This window comes from Lissotriton helveticus, chromosome 7, assembly GCF_964261635.1.
Source record: "Lissotriton helveticus chromosome 7, aLisHel1.1, whole genome shotgun sequence".
Lineage (NCBI taxonomy): Eukaryota > Metazoa > Chordata > Amphibia > Caudata > Salamandridae > Lissotriton > Lissotriton helveticus.
The window spans coordinates 329,483,542-329,508,333 of record NC_136068.1 but is presented as its reverse complement, the minus strand read 5'-3'; positions in this window follow the sequence as shown (position 1 = coordinate 329,508,333).

Genomic DNA, 24,792 nt, shown 5'->3' with positions numbered 1-24,792 from the left:
GTGCAACAAACTATGCAGCAATACCTAATGGGCGAAGCAAAAGAGATCTGGGAGGCGTCGCAACACCGTATATATATCAATGGGGACAAGTCAAGTAAAATGCTTCACAGACTATGCCAGGTAGACAAATCCCCGCTGCTGTCCCTACCCTGTGTGTAACCAATGGGGTCCTGTGTTCATCGCCAGAAAGGTGGTTCAAGAATTTGCGCAGCATCAGCTCTCAGAGGCTCAAATAGCAAAGTTCCTCAGGGACATCCCACCCTGAAGGCTCACAGACCACATGCGTGGCCAACCAGAGGCCCCCATCACAATAGATGAGTTGAGCGTGGCCTTGCATGCCATGTGTCCAGGGCGGGCCCCCAGACCCAATGGATTCCCCATAGAGTTCTTGAGGCCACACATGCGCCTATTGGGCCCACATTTGCTGGCAGCAATACAGGATGCCCAAAAACAGAGTATACTACCCTGGGATTGGCGTCATGTGGAGATAGTCTTATTCCTCAAACTGGGTCGCGCTCCGGGACAGCCCTCATCATACCGCCCAAGCTGTCCTGGCTGATCACCTACGGACTTGCATGTCGGACTCAATTCACCCAGACTAATCAGGCTTTATGCCTCACCGTGCCACCTGTCACAACATCTGAATGGTGCATATGGCAATGGCACCAGAGCTGGGGCGCCCAGCGGCTATACTATTAGCTGACATTGACAAAGCATTTGATGCTCTTAGCTGGGTCTATCTTTTCCAATTACTTGAAGCGGTTAATTTGGGACCACGGTTTATAGCATATGTCCGTTTGCTCTTCACTAATTTAAAGACCTCAATTCGTATAGCAGGACATCGCTCAGACGCCTTCTCTATCTATAGGGGTACGAGGCAGGGTTGCCCCCTGTCCCCTCTGTTATTCGTCTTAGCAGTGGAACCCTTGGCAGCGTGGGTTAGGAGTGACTCGGTACTCTGTGGATTTGAATGGTCTCAGTCGCGACCAGATCGTATTGCGCTATATGCAGTTGATGTCCTTTTCTTTTTGACTGACCCGTGGTTCTCGGGTCCATGTCTCGTGCAAATCCTCAGAGTGTTTGGGGAAATTACAAGTCTTCACACTAACCCTGCTAAATCTGTGCTTTTTCCAGTATGTGGAAACCAGGTGCCGGGCACCAGGGTGATGCAGCTATCACACGCGACTGGGGGTTTTAAACATTGGGCATCTTCGTGTCGCTCACATAGGCCCACAATATTAACCCACTACTTACAAGTCTAAACAATGAAACAACAAAATAGTCCTCCCTTCCACTTTCATTATATGGGTGGTCCGCCTTCTTTAAAATGGTCTCTTTTCTTAGAATTCTCTATCGAATACAAAATTTCCCTTACAACATACCACGATCCTGGTTTGCACAAGTCAATGCCATACACAATACATTTCTGTGGAATAGAGGGGCGATCCGGGTGGTGCTGCACATATTCCCACAATCCACGTACTGTGGGGTATTGCAGCAGCAGATATATACACTTACTATGTGGCCTCTCACCTGCTAATAATAAATGAATTGTGTTATAACTCCCCAGCCTAGAGTGCTAGAGCATGCAGCAATGGAGGGAGTTCCCCTTCTTCAGCTCCTGTGTAGCTCCAGGAATCTTGATATATCACCCCCGGCAAGCAGAACTGTAATTCAGCTTTGGCGGTACGCATGAGGCAGATGGGGTGGGGCGGGAGCTAGACCCAGGCAACTCCTCTATGGCATGGCACATACCTACACCCAGTGACAGCCCTGAGGGGGTTCCGTAAGTGGGACTTAGTGGGAATATCTACTCTGGGAGACGTAATGCAGGGCACTACATTGAAATCCTTTCAACGGTTACAAGAGGAATTTCAACTACATAGGACACAATTTTATAAATATCTCCAATTACGCCATGCTTTGGGCCCCCTGATTCATGCTTTAAAGACCCTACCTGGATTCCATCCTCTTGAGGGTCACCTACTGATGTAGGACCTGGAGTCACATAAAATCCGGCAAATATATCAAACGTTGACGACGCATACACAAACAACCCTCAACAACAGTAGGAGAGCATGGCAAGACAACATTCATGACTTGACAGATGATGACTGGGCGGAAGCCATAGCCAGCCCTCGGGCGCTGCTGTGTCCACAGGCTCCCGCCTTATACAGTTTATGTATATACACCGTGCATATGACACACGATCCTGACTCTGGAAAGTAGGAGTTATCCAGTCCCCTATCTGCTTAAGATGTGAGAGGGAGGAAGGGGCATTTTTACACACAGTCTGCGGCTGTACCGCGCTGTAGACATTCTGGAGAAAGGTGTTGACTTGCCTAAGCAACATACTTTTATGGGAGCTTCCATTAGACCCAAGACTTTTTCTCCTGCACGGCACCGACGAGATAGGGAGAAACTGGTACAAACCATATCTGCTCTTTTTGGCACTTACTATCGCCAAACGCGGTATTGCCCAGCTGTAGAAGGGGACATCTCCTCCGACCATAGGTAAATGGAAAGCTGAACTGGACAGGTGTATGGGTGCGGAGACTGAGGTGTTTCAAGCCTGTAGCTGCCCCCAGAAACATTGACAAATATGGACCCGTTGGGCAACGTACCATGGGATAGACCTCCCCCCTCCCATTGTTAGACGCCTGACATATATCACCACTGATACAAATGTCTACTGAACTAATCATTCCATACTATGTATAGTCTGCCTAAATACAAATGTAACCTTTATACAATCACTGGGATCTAGAACAGTCTGCACTGTGTTCATGTTGTTTAACCTGCAAGTATCGCAGGAATTGCAATTGTTTAAATGCTACAGTACTCCTGACTCATATTACTTCCTACAGGTACTTGTAGGGCTAAGGCCCAGATTGCATCGGTAAAACCAATCAAAATTTGTTATAAAACAAAAAAAAGTTCTCATACAAAGTAAGTCCCCCTTAATAGCATTACTATACTTGTTACTGGCTGTCACTTTTTATCTTCTGCTGTCTGGTCATGGCTACCTTCATCACGATGAGGTGAGCGGGTGTCCTGTGGTTGGGAAAGGGACATCAGGAGCGGGCAGTCTGCTGGCTGGCCTACTCCCCATTGAGGAGGCAATTCAGGTGCTCTGTGGGGTGGGGATGCTGCCTGCGACAACTGGCCTAGATGCGGCCTAAGGTGAGCCTGGGAGCAGCCCACTTTTAACTGGAGTTGCGGGTCATGGTTTGTGCTACTGCTCGTCTGCCCTTCGTTGGGTGAGATCCTGCCAGCTGCATGATGCGATCCTGACTGCCTTGTGTGGCGGGCTGGTCCAGGGGTGGGGATAACACATCTAAGCTACCTGGGGCCCTGGGGCTTGGATCCACCGCTACTGCTGCTGCATGCCCACCCACTTGCCTGATACAATCAGCTGTGGGCCCGTCAAGACACCATTACAACCCGCTGGAGTGCCATCTACTGCCCCACCTGGGAACCTCCTGTGATGCCCCTCCTTTGTGTGCCATCTTTTGCTGCTGCCCGGAGAGCCCTTGGTCTGCTCGTGCCCCTCCTTACATACTCGGAGAGGCAAGGTGGGATCACAGGGACAGAGGAGAAAAGTACTCCTCTTTCTGGTGTAACTGGGAGGCACACGCCCCCTGGATCTCTGTCTAATTTTTGGCTAGCTAGTTTTGTTCATTGAGGTGACTTCACACTGGCTGCCCCCATGGTGAGCACTGCCATAACCAACACTATGTGTGAGACTGAGGGCAGAAAGACGAAACTCCAATTTGATACTGACTCGTATGCAGGGCAACTGAGTTCACCAAAATATGTCTGAAGAACTACAGCCAGGTGCTCAGACTGACACTGAGGACATGAAGTCACTCCTTACCGCAATTCAACACAGACTCACCTCCATCAAGTCCAAAATTGACTCCATGTGCTCCCAGATGGACTCCATTACACAAAAGCTGGAGAATCAGGATGGACAAGTGTAGGAGGACAAACTATGCTCAAATACACAGTGGTAGTGCAAAGATGTTATCTTTGATCTATTTACGACAATTTTTACACAGAATTGATTTGCTACACCTTTACATGATAATGACAAAAATGTGTGTTTTGCTACATGTTTTAAGAAACACACAAATGAAGGTCTGATTTAGATACTGAATCATAAAAGCAAGCAGAATGTTAGAAGTAGATTTCTGACTAACCTAGCAGTTCACAATTTGATGTGAAATCTGACATTTTAGGTACATGTGATCTAATGTTTAGATAAATGTGGTAGATAAATGATAACACAGAAAATGTATATGTAAGAATAAAATTGTTTCATGTGTTAGAAAATGGTTAATAACCCTAGAGTGTGTAACATGAGCAATGACAAGAAAAGTAGGTGTTACAGGAGGTTATGTTATGAATTGCACTTCATTAAAGTTCATTTAAATTCTGCATGGTATAGATAACACATAAAAGTGCTGAAGTTACTTACAAAATTATATGTGAAGTAACAGTGGAAGTTATAATGTTATAAGTACCCTATACTTACATGAATTAATTGAAGTTCACATTGAAATTATATTAATACGCTTAATTGAACAATTAATGCACTGTTCTATGTAATCCGAGATTCATATTTTAGCCCGAAATTAATCGTGTATAAGCTGTATTTCATGATGGCCTCAAATGTTGCTTCCTTTTCTAGTATAAACTTTTGAACTGAATAGTCTGAAGCCTATGGGAACCTTTCATAAAGCTTCAACTTTTGTTCTAACACTTAATCGCCTTCTTTCACGTTTGTAGCTTACATGACTAGACTTGCAACAAAAGTATTTCTTCCTAGATCACATGCTTGAGAGATGAACAGACAAGAGTTGAGAGTATGAAATTGTCTACTTTCCAAATGCTACAAATGATCATACAACTAAGTTGCAGTGGTTCTAAGGAAATTGCAAGAATAGATAACTTAGGGGCATATTATCAACAACTAGCGATATTTATCGCTAAAGAAGCTTAGCGACTTTTTTTATCGCCAAGCATCGCTGGATTTTATCGCAGAAATAACGTGCTATTAGCAACGTTTATCTCCAATGGGATAAAATATCCGGCGATACTGGCAAAATGCGTGAATATCGCTGGAAAAACAGCGATATTCACGCATCATTGCCAATAGGGTCTTAACCTGAATATCCACCTCCCATTGGATATACAGGTTAAGAACTGGTCTGAGCAGGCGTTAGTTTTCAGCGATATTCGCGCTTAGCGAGAATTTTTTTATCACTACACCTGCCATGCTAATAGGCGATAGCGACGTTAGCGACTGCTTTCAGTCGCTAACTGGTTGGGTACGCCCACTTTGCATGTCATTAGCGATAAATATCGCTGACATGCAAGTGGGCCCCAAACCGCTCGCTATCACCTAAAAGCTGTCGCTAACTGATGTTAGCGACAGCTTGCTAATAGGGTGATGAAATTATCACCGCCTAGCGGCCGAAAACGGCTGCAAAAGCGGCGATAATTTCATTTCGCCTGCCTTGATAATATGCCCCTAAATTCTTCCCGATTTGTATACTTTTACCTACTACATCATCTCATCCTATCATGAGCAACGAATGGGAGAGAGTGGTCCGACAAAGTTAGTGATGTCAAGGGGTGCAAACCTGGAACCCTTGGAGTATAATTTACTAAAATTTTAACAAAGGGGCATCACCCCTTCACAATCCTTGTGGAACAGAGACTGACAATTGGGACTTCCAGAAACAATACTCACTGTGAAGAAATACTGCAATTTGCTGCCGGCTGGTAAGCTAAATAAGTGGAACCTTTTCGGCTTAAAGCGTTCACGTCAGAGCAGCTGTAGCATTGACACTGCAGTGCAGACAGAGGCTGACGAATCTGCCCATGAACTGGAACTAGTCATTTGGAACTTACTGAACTTGCCTAATAGGGTTGGTAAGAGGGTTGACTGATTTTCCATACAAATTCATTTTCTTAGGATAAAATCTCCCTCAGCGGAGGAAGATTCTTCATTCATATCTGGATCTCGCAGAGCTTGCAAATATTTATTGAATATGATATATTTTAAAATCCAGGATGCATGCTAATTATTTGATTCCAAGTAGAAATACAATTTAAGATAAAATACTCTGCTAATTTTGTCTGTTTATTTGTTGTGGCTAAATTAAATATGTTTTTGAGATTAACCTAATTAGTGGTGGGTTAGTTTGGGAGTTCACACTCAATGTTTGAATATTAACAATTATCCTATTCCAGGTCCTCATATGATAATTGTTCAGATCTAAGTATTCCAGTCCCTTTCAGAACAGAACAAGAACCATCAGAGGACCTAACGAATTTGGCATGGTAGTCGAGACTTAAATAGAGATAAGAGAACAATAATACCAGTAAAATTGTTTCATAAGGTCCAACACATTGACGCTACAACAACAAGAGGGCCATATTGAAGCGTGCCCCAACATATGGCGGGTCGTTTTACAGCAGAACTTGGCACCTGAGCTGTAGAGCAAAGTCTCATCGGTAATATATATGGGTGCCAATGCCAAAGCAAGGCCACCATGAGCCCAAATGCAAGATATGAATGTGGGCTCCCGCCCCCCCACACATTTCAGCTTTAAAAAAATACCCACTAATTAGGGTGAACCGTGCCCCTGTGACGCTGCACCTCCCTCACGGCGCTCATATAAATCAGAGTCGCTATAATACTGCTCTCTTACAATTGAATAAATCCAAGGATGCCCTGAATACTGCGGCAGCACTCTTCGCCTACCTCCGTTTTGTGGTGACTCTCCATGCCCCATATGCCCTCCCTCCAGCATCACCAGCAATTTAAAAAACAACTTATGGTGTGGCCAGTGCTGGCCATGTCATTGCGGTTTTGAAAAAAAAATCATTTCAGCCATGCTGTACAGCAGGTGCACTGCTGTACCCATGGCTAGAAAAACAATGACAAAGTCAATAGTCCTTTCGTAGGAGAGAACTATTGACTTTGCCAACTCAGTAGTCAGTAACATTAATATTTTTCGTCTGGGTATCAGTCCGAAAACATTGTTTTGTATTATGTTGTAATTGCATTTATATAGCGCTTACTACTCATGACGAGGCGTCAAAGCGCTTTTTCGGCGATATGATATTGATATGTCATAATTCTGTAATTGGAACGGACACATTTAACATGCCCCTTCCAAATACGGATTCGGAATAGCGTTGCGATCTCAGCTTTGGAGTCAGGACAGCTTAGTGACTCCTAAAAAATGATTTGTAAATTTAAAAAAAACAACAAAAAAAAACATTTTCTTTTGTTGTCGTAAACACCAAATCTCGGTGTTTACAACTTAAAAATTGGTTGATACATTGTTTCCTTAAGAGCAGGGCTTTAAGTGGACCAGGTCTCAAGGGGTCTGAGCAACGGCAGTTTTTTAAAGGGGGCCTCGAAACGGGTCTCTATCGGGCTCTGTTTGAGCCCTGGCACAGGCGGTCTATTTTTTCCTGGACTGCAGGGACAGCAGTTTGCTGTCACTGCACTCCTGAAAAAAAGTGCCAGGGTGCAAAACAGCCCGATAGAGACCCGTTTCGAGACAGCAAGCACATCGATGTGCCCTGCTCACACTGCTCACTTCTCACTAGTGGAAAAGTTATGGCAAAACATCATGCCAGGTGGAGCATTGTGGGGGAAGGTAAATCCATTAAAGAGTCTTTTTCTTTCTGGATTTCCCTTCTCTTTCTGAAACGCAAGAGCAGCAACATTGTGGTAGTGTCACCAGGGCTTTAATTGGAAGCTTTTTTAATATTATATGTAACAAGCCACAGTTGCAGCTTATTTATCTTATGCAACTAATAACCATTGACAAAGCCAATAGTCCTTACTTGTTGTAGATATGATGTTACTTGTTTTATCACATATCTGGGTGCAATGACAGAAACACCAAAATACAAGTCGGGCGGCACACTATGCTAAACACATAGGGCCTTATTTATGAAGGCCTTGCGCCGCCGGTGCGTCACTTTTAACATTGGAAAAAGTGACGCACTGGCAGCGCAAGGCCTTCATAAATAAGGCGCATATTTTTTGCGTAAGTGTTTTAAAGCCACGCCCTTAATTACATCGGTCACGCACCTTTGAGAGACCCCCCAGTTTTTTCATCCCACTTAAAGCGCTGCCTAAGAGAGAAGTTACGGTTTTTGAAAGAGGACAAAAGAGTGTGGGAATTAACAGTGCATGGAAAGGTAAATGTAAAGGCAAAGGTGGATGTATAGTTGTGGGAGAGTATGAAATTACATGAGAGTGGAGAGTACAGCTCTGGGTGGGAATGAGGGCTTCGAAATCAAGGAGACTGATGTGAGAGAGGAACATAATATCATGTAGAAAACCGAACGACTGTGCAAGAGAAATAAATATTGTATGTGAAGAAGTGGGCACATAACAAAGAGACGGAGTGCTGAAAATGATGAAAGAGTGTTGAGATGGGGAATGAGCCTCGAGGAGAATCTGAGGGGATAGAAAAGAGTATGAAACAAGGGTAAATGGTACTTGAGACAATAGGGATGGTGTGAATAAAGAAAGTGTAGCTTGAAAAAGGAAGAACGCGTGTGGAAGAGGAGGGAAGTCGGAAGGAGGAAGAGAGTCGGAATGTGAAAGAAAAGAAAGATTGTGTGAAGAAGAGCGAGAGGTAGATTAGCCAGAGACAGGTTGCACTCGGGCCTCTTGCAGGTTTTATTAATGGAAGATTCTGCCCTCTTCTCTGCTTTGCTGCACGGGTGAGGGCACCGGGAGCTGGTCTGAACCCGTCATTGAGTGTACACACAGTCCCTCTGAGAGACAGGGAAGTTATGATATTCATTATTCAGTGCGCACAGCACTGACTACTCTCCCGCAGGCTTCCAAATGGATTCTCCTGCTGCGGTCCCAAATGAAATCTCTCAGCTCGGCCTGCAGACTTGCGGCTCCGATCAGGCCTTTGTTGTCGCTCTTTGTGGCGGAGTTCAGGCTGACTCACCTTCTGCAACAATGAATACTCTAGGGGCGGAGGCCAGGCCCTGAACCCAATGGATGCCGGTACCCAAAAGAAAAACAGAACACGTTGGCTACAGGTACAAACACCTGAACAGTACCAGACTACTCAATTTTTCAATAAATAGCAAGATGTATTTAGTTAAGGCGTAGCGATCTCTTCACACAGATGTGTCTGTAATTTATACTTGTATTAAAGTTAGATTACAAGAGCAAGGCAGGGAGTACTCCACTTAAAGTAATCCTGTGCTACTCCTAAATCACAGGAGGAAGCCAGAAGTAAGTCAGGATTCCATCTGAGTGACTCCTGCAATTCAAGATTAATTCAGGGTACTATAAGAGTAAGTAACATTTACTTATAGACCCTAATTAGCAAATCGCGCCAATTGTTCATAAAATACAACTGATGGCAAAGGCGGACATAATTGCATGCTGAAGTAGTGAGCTGCCACAGAGGGAAAGCTTGGTAGCAAATTAGGCAACATTTTTTGTCTCTGTATTGCCCAAAAACACGGATACCATCATGGCTGACGAACCATTGAGATGTGATCACAAAAATACACGTGGATAGTGAGAAAGTGATGTCACATGCTGCTTTAGGGCCAGTATCATCAGAGGAAGTTGCATCATGTGACCTTTAATTTCCCTTCAACTATGAAATCACTGTCTTGTGACCATTTCATTGATAAAAAAAAAAAAACAACAAGTGATGGACTGAATGTGGATCAATGTCACACACTCCCCAGTCAAAAGATCTGGGCCCAAATCCATCGTTTTTTTGCACTCCACACCACCCTGGGTTAGACAATGGCGATATGCAAATCAGCTCTGACCCTGTTGCCCCATGGGAACAGTCCAGTCCGAACTACAAAAGCCATGTCCTTCCCAGAACGGAATCAAGCATCCGAAGACCGGACCGGTTTCGAGGTAACACCTCTCTTCAGCCCAGCTAGCTTGACTCCAAGTGGTGTGGAGTGCCTGGGACCCACGTCTGGGCATCCCCAGCGCACTTAGGGCGGCAATTGCAAAAACAACAAGTGATGGACTGAATGTGGATCAATGTCACACACTCCCCCAGTCAAAAGATCTGGGCCCAAATCCATCGTTTTTTTGCACTCCACACCACCCTGGGTTAGACAATGGCGATATGCAAATCAGCTCTGACCCTGTTGCCCCATGGGAACAGTCCAGTCCGAACTACAAAAGCCATGTCCTTCCCAGAACGGAATCAAGCATCCGAGGACCGGACCGGTTTCGAGGTAACACCTCTCTTCAGCCCGGCTAGCTTGACTCCAAGTGGTGTGGAGTGCCTGGGACCCACGTCTGGGCATCCCCAGCGCACTTAGGGCGGCAATTGCAAAAACAACAAGTGATGGACTGAATGTGGATCAATGTCACACACTCCCCCACGTCTGGGGATGCCCAGACGTGGGTCCCAGGCACTCCACACCACTTGGAGTCAAGCTAGCCGGGCTGAAGAGAGGTGTTACCTCGAAACCGGTCCGGTCCTCGGATGCTTGATTCCGTTCTGGGAAGGACATGGCTTTTGTAGTTCGGACTGGACTGTTCCCATGGGGCAACAGGGTCAGAGCTGATTTGCATATCGCCATTGTCTAACCCAGGGTGGTGTGGAGTGCAAAAAAACGATGGATTTGGGCCCAGATCTTTTGACTGGGGGAGTGTGTGACATTGATCCACATTCAGTCCATCACTTGTTGTTTTTACCATTTCATTGATGACATCAGAAAAAGTGACATCACTAAAGTTGAAAAAGTTGATAAAGTAGATATGAGTTTACTTAAAGTACAAACCACCTGTTATCTAAGCAGTGTCATGATATACCAGTCATGAGCCACCAGGGGAACACCTATGATATGCCTCGGTACATACATCATATGGAAAGAATGTAACAGCTATGACGCACAGGCACAGCTTCCAATGGCCAAACTAACCACTTTTTTTCGAAGCACATCCCCAAGTGCCCAATCGAGGGTTCATGGAACCGAGGTTTCCAAGTAAAGTCTGCATGTCCACTCAGCAGATATAAAATGGAAACTCCTATGCATATATTATGTATTTGTCCCAAAATTTAGCATTTAAGAAAAATCTACTTGCAACCGATTTTTAACAATGTAAATATAAGATCTAGCTCAGAGGCTCTCAGAAACTGTTTTATTATCAAAGATAATATTTCAATTCTAAATTTAACATTTTTAGACCATGCCAAACAAAGTGTTAGGATCCCACAGGTTTTTCCTTTATCCTTGCTTTGCTATATGGAGTTTCCCTTAGTCCTTTTTAGTGGTTAAGTATGATAATGTAGCTCAAGAACCTTTGTTTCTTACAGAAACATGGCTCACTAACATGTCTGATCCAGTTGCGGTCCAAGTGCTTCCTCCTGTATATTTGATCCAGACGCAGGATCGCGAATTAAATTGAGGAGGTGGCTTGGCTATTATTTAAAAAGAAAAAAATCAATTGTTGCATTTCGGCAAGCCAGATTCCTGATTGTGAAAGTTTTTCCTAATTTCTCTGTACTAGTTGATTTTAATATTCATTTTGATGATACTTCTTCACCTGTTGCAGAGGAATTGACTGATAGTTTGGGTGCCCTTCTACTCAATTTAAAAGTGACTGGCCCCAGTCATCTCAAAGGCCATCTAATTGACCCTATTTTTTCTAATATTAACATCCTTGCTGTTGAAAAGCCAATCCCGATACCTTGGTCAGACCATCATATGATCTCCTTTTCGTGGACCCCTTTGATCAATAGTCCGTCAGTGGAAACAGTTAAAAAGCTGAGCCGCAATTGGTCTCAACTCTCCACTGAGCCCTGGGTGCTAATTCTTAGTAACACAAGACCCGTGCTCGAGTCAAATCCAGTTACCGCCAACGATAAGTTCAATAATTGGCTTGAATCCTCTCTAGACTTGGTGGCCCCCAAAAAATGGATGACCAATAAGAAAGGTCCTAATAGAGTAGCATGGTATACTCCTAAGCTTAGAGAGATGAACCAAAAATGTAAACGTTCGGAGAGAAGACGGAGGAAAGATTTTTCCACCTTCAAGAAAATCAAATATAGAGAGGCTACCAAACCATACAAGGCAGAAATTAGAAGTGCTCAATCACTGTACTATGAAAAAAGGATTATCTCAGCCTCCAACTCTCCTCGTGAATTTATTTGGATTGCAAAATTTCTTCTTAACCCCCCTTTTCTCTTCACTCCTGATGACACTCTAGGGCGCTGCCACAATCTGGCAGTATTCTTTTTTTTTTATAATTCAAGATATTTATTTTGCGTTTTCCCCGACCCCAGTATTTCAAAACGCTTCTCCTCCGGACAACCAGTCCGTGACTCTTGATTTCTCCCTAGCGGAATTTCCTCATATGGACCTGAAGCTCCTAAAAATCGATCTCAACCAATTGAAATCTGGTTCCCCTTAGAGATGTGCCCCCCACTATTTTAAACCAGGCCGTTGGTACAGTCTCCCCAACCATATTGGACCTTATCAATATTTCACTCTCTTGTGGGCTCGTTCCCAAGCTCTGGAAATGGGCCATGGTCAAAGCCCTTCTTAAAAAAACAAATTTGGATCCAGAAGTGTTCTCGAACTACCGTCCGATCTCGCTTCTGCCAGGGATTGCAAAAATTACTGAAAAGTATGTTAATTCCATTCTCTCTGCTTTTTTGGAGAAGAATTAAGCTTTCATCCTTCACAAACCAGCTTTAGACCCCAACAGGGTACGGAGAGCGCCCTGTTGGTAGTAGTTGAAGATGCCAGAACAATTCTGGATGTCGGCGGCTCTGCTGCAATTGTTCTCCTAGACCTCAGCGCGGCCATTGACCCAGTTAATCATCAACTACTTATTTTGAGACTCAGAGAGGTAGGAGTGACAGAAATCGCACTTAAGTGGCTAGAGTCCTTTTTGAATGAAAGATCATTTCAAGTATTTGAGGATAACTTAATCTCTGAAAGTTTGCCTCTGAGATGTGGGGTTCCTCAGGGTTCTTCCCTGAGCCCCACGCTTTTTAATGTTTACATGAGCCCCCTGGCTGAGGTTGTTAAGCCCTTTGGCATCCAGATTGTCACTTATGCTGGCGACACTCAGCTGATCATCTCCCCAAGCCAATCTGATAAAGCAGAAACTAATCTGGCCGGCTGTCTTTAAAGGGTGTCTGCCTGGACGGAAGGCTCGTACTTGAAACTCAATGGGGCGAAAACTGAACTTATGTTCTTGGGAAAAGCCTGCCTTCTGAATACCAACTCATTTTGGCCTAGGTGTCTGGGAGAAATTATCTCTCCTAATGATCAGATCAAAATCCTTGGTCTTTGGCTGGATCACAATCTAAACTTTAAGGAGCAAGCACGGAAGGTGGCTGGTACCTGTTATGGGATTTTGAAGATGATAAGGAAAATCTTTCCCTTGCTGCCTTTCAATGCCCGGAAATTTTTGGTTCAAGCACTGATTCTTTCACTACTTGACTACGCCAATGCTCTTTATCCAGGATCTCCATGCAATGATTAAAACATTGCAGACTGTACAAAACTGTGTAGCACGCCTCCTCATGCAGGCCCTTAACTGGGAATCTGCAAGGCCATCTATCGCCACCCTCCACTAGGTTCCGGTCGCGGAAAGAGTTCAGTTTAAAGCATTGTGCATCGTCCATAAGACCATGTCTTCCAAGGGTCCTCCTATCCTCCGGTCTATCATCTCTTCCTACTGTCCCAATAGGGCCCTGCATTCTGGGAAAAAGCATTGTGTAGCTGTTCCCAGGATAAAAAGGTACTGTAGTGGTGGATGCCTATTCCCCTACAATGCGGCGAAACTGTGGAACCAGCTACCTAATCATATCCGTCTTGAGGATAACTACTTGTCCTTTCGAAAACTTCTTAAAACCTTTCTGTTTCCTTGAATGACTAGCTGTAGTTCGCTTGATGACTCTGCAGGTAAGCGCAGTGGGGCAGTGGGCGGAGCGGGGTGGGAGAGGGGGAGTCGACAGACAATGGAATGGGAGAAATGAAATACATAAATCCTATTCCATTCTCTGCTGACATTTAAATTCACACTCAGATTTTGTGGCTAGCCAAAACTTAGTAAACTTACTCAAAAGTGTAAATTACTCAACCAATCAACAATTCTTTATTGATTCAATGTAGGCCATTACCACAAGCAAGTAGAGACGGCCACAAATGGGTGCTATCACAATTATACATGAACATTTTTCAGAACAAAAATACAAGCAATTGACAGAATAAAAAAGAGCACAAATTATTTAAAAAATAACTGCACTCCATAAAAATCTGTGCAAAGCACAAAGTATTAAAAGAGAAACTTCTAAAAAGAGGAGACAATGGATAATGCATGTAAATATGTAATCTTGGTGGGTGCTCAACCTGAGAAAACCTGACAACGAAAAACCTCTATCTTAATGTTCGTTATGTGGGCAGGAAAACGATCAAGACCACCCACGCACTATCTCTGGTTATGTCATTAAAAGAAAAACCAAAGGAAATGATGGACGGAGCGTTGACAATACAAACACTCACCCCCTGTCAGCTGATCTGGGTTTAATCCATCACCGTTCTTTAGCCCACTCTGCCACCCCAGTTCAGACATGGCCATATGCAAATCAGTCTGACCCTGTGCCTCATGGGAACAGTCCAGCCCGAACTGCCAAGCCATGCCTTCCCTGGACCGGAAACAAGCTACCGAGGACCGGTTTCTGGCATTACAGCCGTCTTCAGCCCGGCTTGCTTGAATCCAGTGGCAAAGTGAGCAAGGGACTCACGTCTGAGCATACCCTGCCAACTTATGGCGAACAAAGAAAAAACAAAGGAAATGATGGACGGAGCTTTGGCAATACAAACACTCACCCCCAGTCAACTGATCTGGGTTTAATCCATCACCGTTCTTTAGCCCTCTCTGCCACCCCAGTTCATTAAAAGAACTGAATAATCCTAACTGTAGCAGATAGTCATAAAAAAAGTGTGAGTGCAATATTACAGTACCAAAAAGATAAATTGCAAATACAAGTTCAGCCCCAGTACTAGCCCTATATAGAACCAACTATTGTAATGAATTACCGCTAGTCAATAAATCATTTTGTTCTGAGGCAAATTTCCCCAGAAAGGGAACATGCTACCCCATAACAAATTGAGCGGGAAGACAACATTTGTAAAAACATCAGAGCCGGTCTTACTTGTACAATGTGGCTGTTTCACACAATCGGAGGCTATATCTAGACATTAAAACCTGATAAAAGTTACAAAAAAATATGAATCGGACAAAAATTGTGACAAGATCAGGGTTTTAAACCACTGTGTTTGTGAAAGCCACTGGGGACAGCTAGGGATCAGTGGATAAGGTTTAACATGAACCTTGTTAATAATAAATGATGGTGTACATTGGTGACAAAAGATAGGTTGGCTTCCTCCCCCCGGGGGCAAGTTTTCAGCAGAGCATATTTTCTCATAGTGGGTTCTCGTAGCTCTTTGCCCTCTCTATCACTTTGTCACATAGATAAACACAAGTTTTTTAAGTCCTGGAGCTCCCCTTCCCGCAGCTGTCCGGGGTCAAGTTTGTCTGGGGGTAGTAAACAGATCTATACAGCCCACACTCATCAGCCAAGCAAGTATGCCAGGTCTTACAGTGATGCACAGTTGTTTTCTGAGGATCTCCAAGGGCTTGACTAAGCTTGCCTCCTCATGCTGAAGTCTCAGGGACATCAAAGACTTAACCTGCATCTTGCAACCAGTACCTGGGCTTCTCTGCTGTGCATCCTGACCTAACTAATGGTGCCAAATCCAGTGATGGCCCCTTGGAAGTAGATGTGGTGCTGCAACTGGAATGAAACTCAAAAGCATCAATTACAAACCAATGCATCACTGTGAAACCGCCACATCATTGTTGACTGCACCGAAGCCATGGACACTGTTCCTCTAGTGTGTGACACAACAACCTTGACTTCAACACAGCCTGACTTTGTTACGACGCCTCTGAAGAACAGCTGTAGTTTGAGTCTTGACAATGTGCCACCGATGTCTGTGGAGCACCGTCTCAACTTTAAAGCAGATCCAGCCCTGTGTGAATCTCAATCGCAGTATCTCCTTTTGTTCAGCGGTTTCACTACGATGCAGAGAAATCAGTGTTCTGCATTCGTTCTGCAATGACCCTGCACCGACCCTAGGAACCTCCGCTTCACCTGAATCCGAGATGCCTCACCGCTTTTGCATGATGCACTATCTATGATTTTACTCGCATCAAAGATACTGTGAGGGATTCTGCACAATTCCTGTTTCTGGCCCACACTTCATCGCGGTCGGATAGAACTTTCGAATTTGTCCCGATCAAGCGCAACTAGATAGCCCCAGTTGGAGCTATAGACTTCTAAGCCCTGTATTTTGATTTCATCTTTGAAAATTCATATCTTCACATGTGTATGTTAGATTTGTGCTGTTTCAGTCTTGTTTTACTAAGGTAAATCTTGGCTATTGTACTAAACTAGTGTGGAGTACTTGTGTGGTGTTTTCACTGTGTTACTTGGTTTGTGTGCACAAATACTTTACACATTGCCTCTTTAGTTTAGCATGACAGATCTAAGCCAAGCTACAGGAGAGTGAGCACAGGTAAACTTAGTTTGTACTACACTTACCCTGACTAGAGTGTGGGTCCCTACTTGGACAAAGTGCATACCTCTGCCAGCCAGAGAGACCATGTCTAACAGGTACCACAATGGAGCTGGCAATCACAATGCTTCCTGGTTGGCAGCGCATTTTATCCTATGGAGCGCTAAAACATATAGCAGTTTCCAATGGGAAACGCCACTATAGGGACATATAGGCTTACATTTAAATATCCACACCATTAAGATAATGCACCCTGCCTCTTGGCCTGAGGAGGCCTACCTTAAGGGTGCCTTACATACATTAAAGGTAGTGTGGGTGACTGTGCCACACATGGGGAAGGCACAGTCAAGTTTGAGCAGTTTGCACTGCTCCCGCAGTCTGCAAAGGGCAGGCCTGCTGTCATGGGGCTGCAGCCCTGGAGACCGCTTTACCACCAATGTCCTGGATACCCCTGGTACCATATACCAGTGACTTATAAGGGGTAAGGTTTTGCCAATTTGGGATTACCAGGTCGCACATCACCATTTTAGGAGATAGCTCAATCAGTGGGGTCTGGACAGCAGTCTCCAGTGCATTATCAGAATCATAAGCATCAGCATTTGGAGCAAAATGTTGACCTTAAAAAGGGGCACTGTAATCAGTCCACGACCCAGCGGACTTGCGCTCATTAGGTTGGAGCGTAGTATGAGGACTCGAGAGGCTTTCGAGAAGGAATACAAACTGAACAAAGTGTGTCCAATACTGCAAGGCGTCGGTAACATCAGGATTCATCTTGCGGTTACCCCACGTCCCACCCGCACAGGTATGAGGGATTCTGGGAGTTGTAGATTGCCACCATACTACAGCGCGGTGGATGATCACATGGTTGGGGAAGGCGCCTATTCCTTATCAGGGGAGTGGTGCAGGATCATTTAAAAGCTAGACTTCACTCACCTTCAGTTCGGCAGCAGCATCTGAAGAAGGCGCTACAAAGCCGAAATGAATTATACCACATCTGCTGTTCAATAAAGAAAGCCTCAACGAATTCCCTGCCTGTGGCCTCTTCCTTCTGCGTTGCTGGAGGTTTTGATGCATTATTTTGTGTCAGCCAGAGACACGTCAAGGGGCCCCGCTTCATCAAGTTGGCTGCATGCTTCATTCGTTCTTGCGAAAGCAGCTTTTTGGTTGGTCAATGTATTGACAAGCGGCAGCACACGTCGTGACTGCAGGACAAGCCAGGGACGCTGCCAGCCGGCAGTCTGTGACTTCACAGAGATCACTGGTTCACTGTAATCAGTCCACGACCCAGCGGACTTGCGCTCATTAGGCTGGAGAGTAGTGTGGGGACTCGAGAGGCTTTTGAGAAGGAATACAAACTGAACAAAGTGTGACCAATACTGCAAGGCATCGTTAACACCAGGATTCATCTTGCGGTTACCCCACGTCCCACCCACCCAGGTATAAGGGATTCTGGGAGTTGTAGTTTGCCACCATACTACAGCGCGGTGGATGATCACGTGGTTGGGGGAGGTGCCTATTCCTTATCAGGGGAGTGGTGCAGGATAATTTAAAAGCTAGACTTCACTCACCTTCAGTTTGGCAGCGGCATCTGAAGAAGGCGCTACATAGCCGAAAAGCATTATGCCACATCTGCTGTTCAATAAAGATAGCCTCAACCGAATTCCCTGCCTGTGGCCTCTTCCTTCTGTGTTGTTGGAGGTTTTGTTTATATATATATATATATATATATATATATATATATATATATAGTTAGGATGGTTTTCCATAGGGAAATCGCAACATTCTATTGGGAATAACTTTGGCGCCGGTTGAGGAATCTTCCTGAACTTTTTCTTAACTTTGCCTCGCGGCGCTCCGCTCCTTCCCTGAAAGTTTGGGGGGGATTCGTCAAGCGGGGACCGAGATAAAAGGGGGGGTCCCAAAACGTGTTTTCCCCATATTACTTTCCATAGGGCGGTTGGACTCACTTTTAGCTCGAACAGCTGAATGGTTTTCCACCAAACTTGGCAAAATTGTAGGGACTGGTAGCCCGATGTGCCTTTGCTATGTCTCAAGATATGCGCTCCAGTGAATTTTGAGTAATTTGGGTTCAAAAAAATATATATATCTATAAGCGCGCCCCGGTATGCGCACCGGGGAGCGTACCAGCACGCTACGCGAGTTCGCGCGCGGAAAGCTGATTGGCTCTCGGGTGTCTGTCAACTCCAAACAGTCCGGAGCGGCCGCCATCTTGTGTCTCGGTAGGATCGAGACACAAGAGGTGGCAAAAACAAAGGGGGAAATGACCAAAAGGGGGCAGGGTAGACCCCCCCTGACCCCCTAGGTTTGATGTGGGGGCCATAAAAGGCCCCGCGGGGCAAAAAAATGAATACCAAATTTTTCCCTGATTTTCGCGGGGGGAGCGCCCGGTGCGCGCACCGGGGAGCGTACCGGGGAGCGTACCACGGGGAAAACCCAGTGAAACAGTAAAATAATAATTTAAAGTGCTTAGAGGTAGGGTAGCTCTGAATAGAGTTGTTGTGTTGTGTGGGTGATTTAAGTACCAACATGTAGGTACCAATGCTGAGTCTTAAATTTAATGTACACCGTTTGCTCTGTAGATATCTTGCATGTTGTTACAGAAGTTATTGTGGTATATGGAATCCATATCATAGTCTGTCAGGAAAGCAGAAACAACATGGAGGCAGGAGATGAAAAAGAGATGTCAAATACACATTGGAAATAATAAAGTGGGAGAAAGGAAGTAACTATGAGCAAAATTACTATGTAACACAAAAAAGTTGCACAGTATACTATAAGTCTGACTTTATATTATAATCAATTTGGTACTACTTCATGAATTACATATAAAAATGAATAATGACTCGTACAATTTTTGATTATTAAATATACATTTATTTTTCTGATTCTTTTTCAAAATTTAATAAAACTTCTAACAATATATTGTCTGGAATGTCCTCATTTTCATTCTGTGATTCTATTGCTTCCACACACTGAACTAATTCATGGTCCAGAGACTCATCCATAAAATCAAAGTCATCATTCTCAGCAATATTTTCTTCAGGGTTGGTCTCCATAACAATTTCGAAAGAAATATTCTGTTCTCCTTCCATTTTCTTGCTGTAAATTGCATAAAAAATAAATATATCAGTAGAGATAGGGCACTGTTGGGTTTAAGTTCAGACAGATAGTTTAGATTTTTTAACAGTGAAGTTATCTTTGGGCAGTGTATGGTATCAGGCTGGAAGTAGAAATATAAAAAAGTGTATGTGATAAAGCCTAAGTAAATTCATAATTATACAAGACAAGCCTAACTCCATCCATAACTATAACAGAGAAGCCTATCTCAATCTATAACTATTACAGAGGGATAGTATATAACTATCAGAAAATGTTTTCCAAATTAACTTGAAGTGCACAACATACTTCACTTTCCAAAATAACAACTTACCTTTGAGAAAGCAGTTGAAGTTCTCAGTGAAAATCCTTTTCAAATGTACTTCAGGAAGTAGTAGTCAAAATGGCTGTGTTTCCCTCTCTTTTTTTTATATATATACATGTACATAACCAATCAAATGTCAGGAAATAATAGTAGAAAATAAAAGTAACATTTTAATTGGTTGTAAATTCTAACACTTCAGATGTGTTTTTGTCATGTAATTTACCTCAGGATATTTAGAGAGGGCTACAGGCCAAATGGCTCAATGGAATTCCACCAAATTTGGGAAAATGGTAGGGACTGGTATGTAGTATTGCCTATTCTATATTTGGTGAACTTCTCCAAAGAGGTTTTTATGTAAATTAACTTTTACATTTTTTGGGAGCGCTTACCGGTGAGCGCCCCGGTACGCGTACCGGTAAGCGCAACGGGAGTCCTCCATCTTGTGTTTCGGAAGAATTGAGACACAAGATGGAGGACAAACAACGTTGGGAATGGGTAAAAGGGGGCACGGTAGACACCCGCTGACCCCCTAGGTTTTCTGAGGGGAGTTTAGGAGGTACATATATGCCCAAAAAAAATGTAAAATTTTTCGCGGGGTGAGCGCCCGGTACGCGAACCGGGAACGGTACCGGGGAGCATACTTTGGTGAAAAATAGTGAAAAAAGTTAGAAAAAGATAATCATTTGGAGTGATCAGAGGTAGGGTAGCCCTGAAAAGAGCTTTTGGGTTGTGTGGCTGATTTAGGTACCTACAAGTAGGTACCAATGCACAGTCTTAAATTCAGGAGGAATATTCTATTCCCCTCATCTGAGAAGTGCACACCATCTCCTCTGTAGATATCTTGCATGTTGTAACGCAAGTTATTGCTGTATATTGAACCCATTCCATAGTCTCTCATGTAAGCAGAAACAGATTTATTCACATGTTTCCGTGCTTTCTCAAATTGTGGACAAAATTGGTTGGACCACTTCCATTTCTGTCTTTGGCATATATTGGAATATACCAAGGCAGTTTGAGGAAAAAGTGCCATCAATTGCTCAAAGGTGTCCTTTAAAAGCATTTCCAGACCTACCCCAGTCAAAGTGCTTAAGTCATTTCCACCACAGTGCAGAATTATGAGGTGAGGGTGTGGCAGATGCAAAAAGGTTTTCACCAATGGTATCAATTGATGACATCTCAATGCTCTTTGGCCAATCCATTTTATGTCTACATTTGGTAAGTCAAGGTTGTGAACATTTCTGGTAGCTGCATACCTTTGAGCCCAGTGGATGTAGGTATGTCCAATAATCCAGACAGAATGCATGGTAAGAGGAGGTTCTGGTGCAGTCAGATGAAGTGTGGGAATGAAATGGCAGTTGAAACAGTAGGAGTTTGTAAAAAAAACTGTGGAGTTTCAGTGCTCTTCAATCACAAGCAATGATTGGTGGATTCAGATAGTTGTAAACTGGAAGTTAGGGTGCATGATTCTGTTCTGTGAAAGAAGTAATTTGAATGGTTAAGAAAAAGTCATTTAAAGAAAGATTGCAGCGGATAAGTTGGTGTGTGTATCTGACACTGTTTTCAATCTCCCAAAGCATTTGCAAAGGTGAGTTATGATTCATTTGATATAGATAGAGAGTTCAGATTAAGAAGCACATTGATTTTCTTTGCTGTTGGTTTGTGTGATGCTTTTTGAAAATGCATGGTTTCAATATTTGCAAGATAGAGTATTTGTATTTTGTAAAATAGTGAGGTTTCAGTAGTGCAGTTGAATGGTTGTACATAGGACCTGCGCTCTGTATCTAAAATGTTATTTAAAAAACAATTTTAGGGCAAATCAATGGGTTTCAGTAGTGAAAATGAATGCTTGTACATAGGACCTGTGTTCTGTTCCTAAAATGGTAATTGAAAAACGATTTTAGTGCAGGAATGTTTTCTGAACCCTCCTTGATAACGTCTCAGGAAGTAAAAGGGGCCGTAGGAGGTAGCCCAGAAACTATATCCGTCGCTTCAATACAACAAATGTTTGCAGCACTATCTGCAGAAATTAAGCAAGGCTTCACTGAGTCAGCCTCTAATCAGAGGGAGATAAGAAGTTTTTGTGAGTCCCTTGATGAGAGAATAGGAACCTTGACGTTGAGAACCCAAGCTTTGGAAGAAACAGTGGGTCAAATATCCATGAGAACTGAGGCCTCCGAGGAAGACATTATAAGGCTAAAAAAAGAAGATCAAGCCCTTTCAGAGAGAATGGAGCTCTTAGAAAACAATGCAAGACGTAGCAACATACGTATCTTAAATGTTCCTGAAGGAAGCGAAGGCACGGACATAAAGAGCTACGTTATCACTCTACTAAAGGAAACTTTAAATCTTTCCCACTCCGTTGAGGAGCTTGCAACAGACATTCAACGCATACATAGGGACCCTTTCAGACGCAACCCACAGCGTACTAAACCTAGGAAAATTCTTGTCAATTTCCATACTTATTCAGTGAAGGAACAAATCTTAAATCAGGCACTTAAGCTCAAGTCACAGTCCTTTAAAGGCTATAACTTTCAGATCCGATCTGATCTCTCCCGATTCACACTAGACAAGCAGTGGGAGCTGGGTCGGAGGATGGACGCCTTTCGCAAATACGGAGCTACAGTACAGATGGGTTTCCCCGCATCTCTCAAGATCATGTTAGACAATAAAATGCGCAATATTAGATCACTGCAGGCTGCTGACGATCTTTTGATCTCTCTTGGTAGTAGGAAGCAGAAGGAATAGAGCTAATAGTACTGAGATATAGCACGTAGATGTGTCGAAGTATAGCACTATATGCCTTAACTTTTCCATTATCGATCCTAATTGATTAAAGAAAGCTTGGTATTTGAAGGCGTAGCTAAAAGGAACACCCTAAACGTTAAGCCCTTAAAGGAAAGGGAAAAGGGGAAAAAAAAGGGAAATGGGGGAAATAAATAAATAAAAAAATAAAAAAAAGAAGGGGGAAGGGACGCGAAAGGGAAAAAAATAAAAAATATATATATATATACTTGCCCATAAAATAAAAAAATTAGATCTAAAGGCGAGTCACACGTTAAAAATAAGAGGCACATAGGGTCGAGATGGGGAAGAACTAGGGGCACTTACTTCCGGAAACCTCCGGTTGGTGAGTACAGGGTTTTCCCAGGGTAGGGGGGGGTGGGAAGGCACGAGGGGGTGGTGGGTCACAATCACACTTTAAAAAATGAGCTCCAATCTTCTTCTTTTTTTGTAAATAAGTTTACAAATACAATGTTTGATACTCATCTAAAGCTTGACAGTTATCTTGTATATAAATTCTCACATGGACTTCTAGCTTTTCGGCCAGTCTCATCAAATAATCCAAACTCACAACTCAATGAGTAGACTTAGATTATTATCCTGGAACGTTAATGGTCTCCGCACCAGGCCTCGTGCAAAAAAAATCATGCAATATTTGCGAGATTCCGATGCGGGGATCATTATCCTCCAGGAGACACACTTAACCGAGAGTGAGATGCTCGAGCTGGTTCGAAGGAATAGGTGGATAGAATCATCTGTTTCAACTACACAAGGATATAATACTAGGAGGGTCTCGATTCTCTTTAAGAAATCAGTAAGGTTTAAGATAAACCAACAGAAAGTTGATTCTGGAGGTAGATGGGCCATTGTAGCAGTAGAGATTGGTGAAATGAAGTTAACGCTAGTGGGCTACTATGGTCCAAATATTGATGATCCCTCAGTACTAATAACCCTATTTAATCACTTGTTAAATTTTCCAGACCCAGTGATTATAGCGGGGGACTTCAATATTACTTTGAACCCACTTCTGGACAAATCCCCTAACAGCAGACAAAAATCTACCTCTAAATCTAGAGACTGTCTCTTAGGTTTAATGAACCAGTATGGATATGTCGACATCTGGCGGGTAAGAGAGGGTCAAAGGCAAGACTTCTCATTCAGAAATTTGAAGTATAGACACAAATCCAGAATCGATTTTATCCTCACTAGTAGAGCTTTGGCTGATGACATTATCTCAACACATTATCTCCCAATACATCTCTCTGACCATTCAGCAATCGAGTTAGTATTAAAACATCCTATGGCACCTCTTATAAGAACATGGTCCTTCGATAGATCTTTACTCTCGTTACCAGAGGATATTGAATTTTTACAGCTAGAAACTTGTCACTTTTTTAACATGAACAAAGGTACAGCCGCCACAGGTATAATGTGGGATGCATTTAAATGTACTTTAAGAGGCCTTATCAAAAGTAAAGTGGCTTATAGAAGAATGCAATATATAGAAGAAGTCACTTCTATAGAAAATAACATCTTGGCAGCTCAAACTGATATAGATAATACCGGCTCTACAGACAATCACGGCTTGGCCGAAAAACTTGTGGTGTTGGATAGACTAAAGCACGCTTTATCTGCAACTCTGGAGAAACGTGTCCTGCAAAGATGGGAGGCAAGTAAGCTTTCACATTTTCAATATGGTGAAGGGGCAGGGAAACTACTTGCCTGGAAAATAAAATCTGACCGGGTTCGCAACAACATTTCCTCTGTTTCATCTGCGAGAGGAACTTTCACTAGAGATGACGATATAAGAACGGCCTTTAGAACTTTCTTTCAATCCATATATCAGGATGATCTAAATGTTACTCAGAATGACATTATGAACTGGCTGGGAGAAATCTCTTTACCATCTTTAACACCGGAACAGA